The following is an 11,686-nucleotide window of genomic DNA, read 5'->3' as shown; positions in this document are numbered from 1 at the left end:
TTGGTCCAAATCTGGAGCCCAACGTGCCGGTCTCGCTTAAACCCAATCTCAAGGTATTTTCCAAGTGGAACATTCACGAGGAAAAATAAAAGGAAATTTGCAGAAAATGTAAAAAATAAAAATATAGTGTTGCTGCAAAGGATCGAACTGGGGACCTTTAGCGTGTAAGACTAACGTGATAACCACTACACCACAGCAACTTGACGCTTACAAAAACCATATAGTAAATAATTCATTAACTACTGTGTTTCAGGGTCTAATTATAAGTGTTAAAAAAATTTGATGACCTGGAAAAATCAATAAACTTGACTCAAATCGTAGTGGGTTAGGTTGAATTCAAATAAATGGAATTATATGATTGAGATGAGATTGGTTTAAAGGTTTACCCAAAATATATTTGAGTTAAATCAAATAAACCCGAATTTATTATTAATTGTAAAACTATTTCTACTCACCGTTAAAAATATATATAGTTATATTAGTTTTAGTTTTATTTCATTTGATAATTCTTTATGTATTGTTTATTCTATGATAGTTTTTTTAATATATATATATATATATTTTGATTTATATATATATCGATTGAAGGATTTTAATTCAATGTTAGACAATATATAAATAAATGTTGAAGATGTTATCATTTACTTTTTTGTTATAAAATATTTTGAAAAATGATTCGAATAAGGCTAATATGAGATTAACTCGACATCTCTCTATCTGGACTCCAAAATAATTTAATTAATACAATGCTATTATTTAATATAAACCATAGTCGTTTATGTTGTATTTTTCTTTTTTTAAAAAAAAGGTCAAAACCCCTCCCTGTTGGTAATTAACAAACCTCTCCCTTCCACTTCCTCACTTTTTATTTTTTTATACAATACATAATATGCCTCATCTAAATTTTCTTTTTATGTGAAATCGTCAGCTTCCGAGTAGCATAGAGTCCAAAAAAGAGCTGATAGAGCATCAGTGGAACAATGTGATGGCCGATGGGAGATGAGTTATCATTTCAAGCGATCGGCCATTCTGATTCAAACCCATTTCTTCATCAAGGTGAAAATCTTTTGATCAAAGGATATAGAGATTCAACCAAACTTCAATGGATCGCTGCCTCTTTGGTCCTATAAAACACAACTGTCATCTTCTACATCATTTACAAAATCTTTCATCAAGGATGTAGAGCCTCAACAAAACCTTAATCGACCGTTCCCATTATGGTCCTATAAAATACAACCGTCATCTTCTACATCATTTACAAAATCTTTCATGAAGGATGTAGAGTCTCAACAAAACCTCAATCGACAGTTCCCTTTATGGTTCTACAAAACACAACCGTTATCTTGATAAGATCCATGTTCACCGACATGAGACATGATGATTCTTAAGAGATTGACATCACATGGAGGACCATTCAAATATGATTTTCTTCACCATCAATAATTTAAAATTAGGTAAAAAAACCTCATTCTATTTACATCAAACAACCACTCGTCTATCATTGTCCAAAGAAATTGCTGATTCAATCCCTTTCTCCCTCAAATCACTCCCTCGAATCCTCAATTTCTTCTCCTTCCTCCCAGGCTCCCTCCAAGCCCAGGCTGTGGAATCTACACTCCGTGATTGTGAACGCAAACCCGACGCAGGAGAGACCAAGTTTTGCAGTACCTCCATGGATTCCACTGCAGACTTGAGTAGTTATGCCTTGGGTAGCAGCGTCAAACATCTGGCCACTACCTTTCTCACAAAATCAAAATCTCACACCAATCTGATCCATAACTACACTCTCCTTGGAACCCAAAGCATCCCTCGTTTCAAGTGCTCAATGTCAAACCAGGGACCATCCCCATCTGCCATCTCTTCCCACTCACTCATCATCTATGGATTCCCATCTCTCTACTTCTACTTCAACTTGAACTTCATGTGTTATTAAAAAAAAAAATTAGAAGTTCATGTTGCGGACTGCTGCCATTAATAATAAGAGCGCCACCTCAAGCGCTCATCTATCGTCGCACTTACCCTGAATGTTGTATCTTTGAATATGATGTAAATGTTATGAAAAGTAAAAAATGTATATATGTTGTATGTGTGCGAGTTCATTTTGAATTTCATGGCAAATTCTCTTTCTTATATATAACAACAGATTGGAAGATGAGATTTGGGAAATGGGTGTCTTACATTTTGGAAAATTTGAGGTGGGTTTTCGATTTTGGGGGGATGGAGATGGGTGTTTTTCATTTTCCATTCCAAGAATGTACATTTGGATTAGGGGCTTGATTTTGGAGATGAGATTATTTTTTTCTATTTGGGGAGGAGAGAGAAGAAGAACAGAAGAGAGAGAAGAAGGGGAAGAGAGAAAAGGGGAAAAAAATGGAAGAAAATCCACCTAAGCCAAAAGTTATATAAAATTAATAAATATTGTCAAATTTGTCCCTCAAGTATTCAACTTAACTAAGAGTCTATTTAAAGTTATTTTTCAAACTTTAAAAATAAAAATGTTGTTTTGAAAATTTTACGGAATAAATAGATATTTAGTTCAAAATTCAGGAACCAGAACATATTTTACACTAGACTATTATACCTCTACTTTAATTGATAACATTTTGAAGTATATTATCAACCTTAATTAATCAAATGGAAATAATTATAAATTCATTAATAAAATAATAGTCCAAATTATTTTAAATTTTTATTATAAAAACAATAATGCTGACTCACTTTTATTCTCGAATGTTTTTGGGCAAATTTATTGTTTACATAACCTTTTTAAGTGTGAAATTAAATTAACTTAACATGATGTTATTATTTTTTATATTTTCTAAAATATTTTCTATTTAGAAATTTAATTTTAATATTTTTTTATAAATGGTTTTAATAAATTGTTCATATATTATATTTTTACCATGCATTTTTTTTTTCAGATACGTGTGAGCCCCCTAAATTTATCTCTCCAAAATCATTAAAATTTTACAAAGTATTTTAAGAAAAATAAAATTTTAAAGTAAATATTATTATTTAAAATAATTGAGAAAGCTTTAGACTTACTAACAATTCAAACAAATATTTGGTTGTGTATTTGGTTCTTATAATGACAAGAAAATAGTTTGATTAATTAAAAACAATTAAATATTGTAAATGTTGTTCTGTATAAAATTACATTATTTATGAACTTTAATTACACAACAGTAAATCTTCTCATTAAATTTTAGTTTTTTTTCAAATGTTTTGTATAATTTTAATTGTTTTGTCCACAACTTATCTTAAAAATACGTCGAACACAATATTTTTTTAAAAAAATTAATTGTCTGGGGGATTTACAATTTACTTAAAAAAAAGATTATTAAATTAGATTTGGTATATTTTATTAAAAGAAAGTTAATATTGTTACGTACAAAACTATTCAGATTTTGGCAAAGTTTGATAAACAATAATAATAAAAATAAATAAAACATAGATGAATTCAAGTAAAAAGGAAAAAAAAAAGGTTATTGTATCAGGTAAAAGTCTAAGAGTCCCTCCAAAAAAAGTCTAGAGTACACTTTGTTATTCTCAATGTCTAATGACTTTTGCAGATATAAATATATTTTAGCCGGTGTCAAAACAAGTATAATTTAACAGTAATTGACATGTATCTCAAACCAAGAAATTGTGAGTTCGATCTCCCACCTCTACATATTGTACTAGAGAAAAAAAAAATATTTTAGCCAGTAAAGCAGAACCTTGATCCTCCCTCTCCATTTTTTTTTTTGTACAAAACTAAAAATTTAATGGTTTTTCAAAAGTTTGGCTTCAGGCGGTTGCCACATGGAATTGATCCAGGTGGACCTTTGGGCTTTTGAGCCAGCCCAAGGAAGGTCCAAATTTAAAGCCCAATGTTGCCGGTCCCGCTTCTTACTAAACCCAATCTCAAGGCATTTTCCAAAACATTAATGGGGAAAAATAAAAGAAACTTTCAAAATTTTGAAAAAACGAAAATTATTGTTGCTGCCCAGGATCGAACTGGGGACCTTTAACGTGTAAGACTAACGTGATAAACACTACACCACAGCAACTTCATGTCTATAAACTTCACATAATAATATAGATATATGTGAACAAAAATAAAAGGTAGAAAAAGTATATATCTTTATTTTTATTTTTAAAACAACAATATATTTATAATTTTGGTTGGAGATAAGATCCTTAACCAATCGAGCTAAGCTCGAGTTGGCAAAAAGTACAAATTATGTATTTACCTTTCAAAATATGTGTATTGTTTTTTTCTAGAGATCTCGATCCTTGATTTCTTCTCCTTCCACTCAGCCTCCCCCAAGCCCAAGCTGTGGAATATGAACTCCGTGAATGTGAAAGCGAACCCGTCGTAGGACTGACAAAGTTTTGCGCTACCTCCATGGAATCGATGGTAGAGTTGGTTAGCTCTGCGTTGGGTTGGGTAGTAGTGTCAAACATCTAGCCACTACCCTTCTCACAAAATCAAAATCTCCCAACCCCACCAATTTCCAAAACTACATACTCCTCCAAATGCCTAAGGAAATAAAAGTTTCTAACTGCTTCGCGTGCCACAGAATGATCTATCCTTGTGCACTTTACTACTGCCACTTTGGGTTGAGAGACACCACGGTGTTCCAATGTCCAATGGAAGGTGAAAATGGTGACCGGGTCCAACTTCTGGCTACTTGCCACATGGATTCATTGGATTTTAACCCAAACCATCCCACCTTTCGAGTGCTCAAAGCCAAACCAGGAACCATGCCCGTCTGCTATATATTTCCATTCACTCATCGTATATGGATTCCTATCTCTACTTCTACTTGAACTTGCCACTTCCACTGCTGCCATCAATATAATAAAAAAACACGATAGGATCGGAGTGAATCGTTACCTTTTCACTTCTTAAGTAGAAATGTACTTAAATAAATCTATATTGTAATATGTAACATTACTATAATATATATAGTAATGTGTAAAGAAGTGAAATGTACTTAAATAAATCTATATTGTAATATGTAACATTACTATAATATATATAGTAATGTGTAATGTTGTACGTATATTGTGAGTGAATTGTCTTTATTATATATGTATATAATCAGATTTAACTCCTTAAAAAGGGAACTTCAAAGTTTTAAGTATATTATAAAATATGCATGCTCACGCTGCCCATGTGTACTGCAGAATAACCTTTTTTCTATCTGAGCATAACGTGGTTAAGTCCTTGGTACTCCTTTGGAAAATATATATAATACCTTCAAAAATAGGAAAAGTAAAAGAAGTTTTAAGTACATTATAGAAAATCTCCATTCCAGAAGTTATGAATTGACCATTAAATAAAAAAGTCAAATCCTTAAACTTTTATAAGTTACCATTCCACTCGAGAAAATTTAATGGCTCGTCATTTCATAATTGTTCCAAAAATATAATTTGACCAAACATCTCTGAACAGTTTCAAAAAAAATTGACCTGACAACTAAAATGAAAGCTTCTCTGATCTAATTTTATCTTAAAATTATTTCTCTACTGTCAACATAATTCATTTAATCTATTATCTATTTAATTTTATCATAATCTCCTTTTTAAAAACTCAATTCTTTTAAATTTACTTTATTTTAAATTTAATCTAAGAAAGTCTTTAAGTTAATTACTACGTCATTTGAGATCGGCACACATCAATTTTGCCGAGATTTATAAATGTAAGGTTAGTATTCAAATTCGTGAAAGAATAAGAGTATTTTATAAATATTAGGCAAAATTCAAAGGTTCTTTTTTTTTTGGGTAATTTAGCCCATTTGAGAATGAGGGACACAAAAAACATCCGCCGCACCGACGGGCCCACAGCCCGAGTAGTTGGCATGAAGGTGCACGCTGGCGACTGGGTCGAGGCGGTGGCTGGTTGCCACATGGATACGTAGGAGACATATTCTAATGTCTCTATGTGCACATACCTCTATTACGTACTCTCTTCAATTTATTTTCTGTCTATTTTAATTTAATTAATTTTTCGCATCCTGTTTTAAATTTCACTTTAGTCGATTAAGTTAATCTGCTGCAACAAACACACAAAGGAAAATGTAATTGATTAACACTGTTGAAGGAAGGAAGTGGGTCGATCAGGAATTCAAATTCAAAAATTTACATTACTGGTTTGGGAGATTGATCTAAAATGTGATACGTGGCTCACAGATTCTGTGGAGAATTACACAAGTACGCACATCTCGACTCATCTGCTTGCCCGAACCGAACCCTTTCGATGGCCGAATCGAACAAGCCTGCACATAATCTCGTTCCTATATCATTGGTTGAACCGATTAGCTTACCTCAGCTCGGTCCCATCTCGATACACTCCACTACAACACGTCGCATTTCACGACAAACTTAAAGAGTCGTTGAGGCCTTGTCGGGAAAACTGTCAGAGACTTCTGTCTATAAATAGAACCATTCCGCTCCATTTTGAGGTACGCGAACAACTCAATTCTCTCTCTCGAATTGATTTTGATCACACTTATTGACATTTACATCGGAGTGCTTACTCTGATATGCAAGTCCACTATCCAACTCATTCTGATCAAACATATGTCTTCTCAACAACTATTATACTAGCTCTCTATATATATGTGTGGATTGTTAGATTAAGAATATCAAATGTGTCCCCACCAAATTCATCCATCAAAACAGAAAACGAGATTCACTTTATTTTTGATATGAAGTTTCCTCCCTACATCACTCTCATCTTTTTGCTTCTATGGGTAATACCAACCAATCTAAAAATTTTTATATGATATGAAATCATCATTTTTTTCAAGTTTAATACTCTCAAACCCTTTTTTTCTTTCTCTGTGTGGTGTTTTAGTTTGCGAGAACCATAGAGTCGAGAAAGGAGTCAAGAATTCATGCGTGGGAAAATGTGATGGAAGATGTGTCATCGTGCGGAACAATAATCAAGTTTGATTCAAGCCCACTTAGAGATATAGAGCATCGACCATATTTCTATCGTGACCTTAAAATAGAAGACTAATCCTCCATATCGGTGGAAAATCCAATCAAAAGAATGGCCAACAAAATAGGACATGATGATTCCCAAGAGATTAACCCCAACCCCCAACCCCACGGAGCATCACCCCACAAATATGATATACTTCACCATCCATGATTTGAAATTAGGCAAACAAATCTCATTATATTTACCTCAAAACCACCCTTCAATCACTCCTCCATCATTGTCCAAAGAAATTGCTAATTTAATTCCTTTCTCAATGGGTCAATATAGTTTGAATTCTTATTCTATAGTTGTAATATTATATTTTAAAAAAATTAAGAGAGAGGTTAAAAACATGCAGAAAAGTTAAATAAAATTTAACTCATAGAGTAAATAAGAATGAGGTCTCTACTGTTCCACGATTCATTATCGACATTTTCACAAAATTTTAACTACAAAATTTCCACATACTTCCATATTTAATACATTAAAGAAAATAGATGGCTAGATAGAAAAATAAGTAATGAAGAAGCAGATAGACAATTTTATGTAAAAAAATATTTACAACAAAGAACATTGAGATTAAAGTTAGGGCATAAAAAAAGAAAGAAGGAAAAAATGGTTTCAATTCACTAATTTATGGAAACAGATACTATAAATTATTGTGGTTAAGAAAATATGAAAAAAAAAACAAAAACGTATTTGCAATAAAGAAGATGCAAATACCTTAAAAATGAATTTAGATATACAAAACTGAAGAAGAATGGGAAGAAATATTTTTCATAATTACCCGATGGAATTGTTTGCCTTTAGACCCTTCTTATATAATTAAGTGATCATAATTCATACTTGTGAAAATTTCGTGAATAATTGTCACTCCGTAGAATATCAAAAGATATATCTTGATGGAGAAACGTTGTCGGAGGAAAGAATGGAGCTAACCTGTTTGCTGTGTGTCACAATCGCACTTTTTCAAAGCAGCTCGAGCAATTGTGTGGCACTTACTCTAGCTCAAACGAGCAAATCAGCCGGGAAAAACTGTAAGTTGCGGACAATCTCGGTCGTGGGTCTAGCCTCCGCTCACGTTTTAGGAGAAAATTGGTTTTAGAAAACGTGAGAGAGAAAAACAGTTGAAAACATCTTTAAAACAAGCATTGTAGACATTGGATGCAAGAAAGCTTTGATTGCAAGAAAGTATACAACACTTGGTCGGGGGGAGGTTTGATGACTACTTGGTCCCCCCTAAGGTACATTATAAGGCATTTTTGGTGTGGCAGGTGTAGACGTCCTAAGTGGCGAGGAGTCACTCGGTGGCCTACAGGGCCCGTGTGAACTCCGATTGGCTTGAAATTTGGCATGCTTACATATCTTACTAATACACACCTAGTTCCAAAGCCGCTCCGCCAAATTCCACCTACAACCCCAAAAACCCGATACAAGAAAATTACACTAGAAAGCTTTAAAGACATGAAAGGAAAACGAGTGGTGAGGATGGTTTGGACATGCGGCCATGGGTAACACACCCTGGACAAGCATGCCCACAACATTCTCCCCCACTTAAACGGTTGACGTCCCTGTCAACTGCTGCAACTTGAAGTCCTCGATCTTCGTCTTCCAGGCTTCAAGGTCTTCTTCTCGTTCCCAGCTGGTCTCTGCATCAGGTAGGTCCTTCCATTTGACGAGGAATTCTCGAACATTTCGAACGGGTCTCCCCACCTTTCTGGTTCTATCTGCAAGGATCTCTTCTGCTTCTTTGTCTTCCTTCCGTTTGAAGTCGATGGCGGGCCGCACAACAGCATCGCGTTCGTCATCCTCAAAGTCGGGGTGATAAGGTTTTAAATTGCTTACATGGATTACCGGGTGGATCTTCATCCAAGCTGGTAACACCACCTTATACGAGACACTCCCCACCTTCTTAACGACTTCCACGGGTCCCTCGTACTTTCTCACGAGTCTCTGGTCTTTGCGTCCTCGGAAACGAATCTGTTCTGGCCTTAGCTTGATAAGAACTTTGTCGCCTACTCGAAATTCGAGAGGGCGTCTCTTGCGGTCGGCCCATTTCTTCATATGCTTGGAAGCTTTTTCCAAATATGCTCGAGCAATTTCTGTCGTCTGCTTCCATTCCTTTGTGAAGTGAGCTTGAGGACTTTTCCCCCATACGGGTGGTCAAGAATATGTGGCATAGACGGCTGTCTTCCGCACACAATCTCAAAGGGGCTCTTTCTTGTTGAAGAACTTGTCTGGCCGTTAAAACAGAACTAAGCCACATCTAACAGCTGGACCCAGTTCTTTTGTCTGGCATCGATGAAGTGACGCAGGTATTCCTCAAGCATGCTGTTGAATCTCTCTGTCTGACCATCGGTCTGTGGGTGATAACTCGAGGAAATGTTCAAGCTTGAACCCAGAATAGAAAAAAGTTCCGTCCAGAAGGTTCCTGTAAATCGGCCATCCCTGTCGCTAACGATGCTCGTCGGAACTCCCCATAGCTTTACTATATGTTTAAAGAACAACTGCGCCGTCAGCTCGGCGGAACACGTCTTGGGAGTCAGAATGAAAGTTGCATATTTGGAAAATCGATCGATAACGACAAGAATGGCTTCATGTTCTCCTACCTTGGGCAAGTGAGAGATGAAGTCGAGCGACACAATCTCCCATGGTCTCGTAGGAGTTGGTAGGGGTTCAAGCAACCCTGCTATTTTAGTCCTTTCTACCTTATCTTGCTGACAGATAAGACAGGTCTTCGTGTATTGCATCACATCTTCCCGCATATTTGGCCAAAAGTACCCCTTTTTCAGCAAGGCGTAAGTCCGTTGCCACCCCGGGTGACCAGCCCATAGAGTATCGTGACACTCATGTAGGAGCTTTTTTCTCAGGTCTCCCATTCTTGGCACGTACAGTCTGTTTCTTCTTGTAAATAATAGGTCCCCTTCAACCTAGAACTGGCGGGTCTTCCCGGCCTTAGCCAGCTCGACCACAGTTCGGGCGGAGGGGTCTCTTTGAAGATATTCTCTGATGAGGTCACGGATCGACCCGTCCACTTTGCTGGCGTGAATGTGGGCTAACATGCACAGGGCCGCATGTTCGCCTTTACGGCTAAGAGCGTCAGCAGCTTGGTTGGACTTTCCTGCCTTGTGTTCAAACTTAAAATCAAAATCGGCTAACAATTCCTGCCACCTGGCCTGTTTGGATGTTAGCTTAGACTGATTGAAGAAGTGGCAAATTGCACTGTTGTCCGTCTTTACCACAAAATACGAGCCCAACAAGTACTGCCTCCAAGACCTGAGGCAGTGAACGACTGCTAGCATTTCTTTCTCTGATACGGTATAACGTCGTTCCGCATTATTCAGCTTGCGACTTTCATAAGCGATCGGGTGACCGTCTTGGAGAAGGACACCACCTAAAGCGTAGTCTGAAGCATCCGTTTCTACTTCAAACGGCTTCGTCACGTCGGCTAGCCCAAGTACTGGGCCTTTCATCATGGCCGCCTTTAGATCTTCGAAGGCGTCCTGACTTTCCTTTGACCACATCCAGGTCATTCCTTTCTTCAGTAACTCTGTCATTGGGGTGGCTCTCCTTGAGAATCCTTCGATAAATCGTCGGTAGTAGTTGGCCAACCCCAAAAAGGAGCGTAACTCGGTCACAAAGGTAGGGACTCTCCATTCTTGGATCGCCTTTACCTTATCTGTGTCCATACTGATTTGCCCCTGTTCGATCACGTGGCCAAGGAACGTGATCCGCTTTTGTGCGAACGCACACTTTTCCTTCTTTACGTATAACTGATTCTGCCTTAGTTTGTCGAAGACCAACCTGAGATGGATCTGATGTTCTTTTAGCGTCGGACTGTATACCACTATATCGTCTAGATAGACTACCACAAATTGATCGAGATATTCGTGAAAGATCTGATTCATCATAGTACAGAACATGGCAGGGGCATTCGTCAATCCAAAAGGCATCACGAGGAATTCAAAAGCCCCATACCTCGTCACACAAGTAGTTTTAGGTTCGTCACCTTCTGCAATACGCACTTGGTAGTAGCCCGACCTGAGATCCAATTTCGTGAAGTATTTAGCTCCATGTAATTGATCAAACAGATCGGTTATGATTGGGAGGGGATACTTGTTGCGAACTGTGACTTTGTTGAGGGCTCTATAGTCAATGCATAGACGCAACGTCCCATCCTTCTTTTTCTGAAACAGCACAGGGGCTCCGAAGGCAGCTTTAGCTGGACGGATGAACCCAGCATTTAACAACTCATCTAGCTGCTTCCGGAGTTCGGCTAACTCCGGTGGAGCCATCCGGTAAGCATTCTTTGCCGGAGGTTTAGCTCCTGGAATGAGCTCGATTTCGTGGTCAATCCCACGTCGAGGGGGTAAGGTCTTCGGTAAACTATCTGGCATTATGTCAACATAATCTCTCATGACAACTTGAATTTCAGGTGGGACATCTCTTGTCTCCACCGACTGTTCGACCATCGGAATGGCCATAAAGGTAGGTTCCTCCCGGTTGAGGCCTTTCTTCAGCTGTAACACAGATATCATCCTTATGCCACCAGGTTGTTTGATGCTAGCTGTGACCACAGTGGGACTATTACTAGTGACAATCATACACTTGGCCAGAGGCATCGGTATGACTTTATGCTCGATGAGGAACTCCATCTCCAGTACAACGTCGAAGTCGTCCATGCGAACTACTACGAAATCGACACTGCCT

General features: G+C 37.2%; 2 non-coding genes across 2 annotated transcripts; both read right to left on the bottom strand.

Annotated features, from left to right (window-relative positions):
• Nucleotides 1–127: 127 nt before the first annotated feature.
• Nucleotides 128–200, bottom strand: TRNAV-UAC (transfer RNA valine (anticodon UAC)). The gene has a single exon. It is a non-coding gene; the product is annotated as a tRNA-Val (tRNA).
• A 3,779-nt stretch (nucleotides 201–3,979) lies between these two features.
• On the bottom strand, nucleotides 3,980–4,052 carry TRNAV-UAC (transfer RNA valine (anticodon UAC)). The gene has a single exon. It is a non-coding gene; the product is annotated as a tRNA-Val (tRNA).
• Nucleotides 4,053–11,686: the final 7,634 nt, after the last annotated feature.

The sequence above is a fragment of the Momordica charantia genome (genome assembly GCF_013281855.1).
Source record: "Momordica charantia cultivar OHB3-1 chromosome 1 unlocalized genomic scaffold, Mcharantia_2.0 BLBB01000001.1, whole genome shotgun sequence".
Taxonomy (NCBI): Eukaryota; Viridiplantae; Streptophyta; class Magnoliopsida; order Cucurbitales; family Cucurbitaceae; genus Momordica; species Momordica charantia.
The sequence above is the reverse complement of the archived record's forward strand: the minus strand, read 5'-3'. Positions and strand labels throughout refer to the sequence as shown.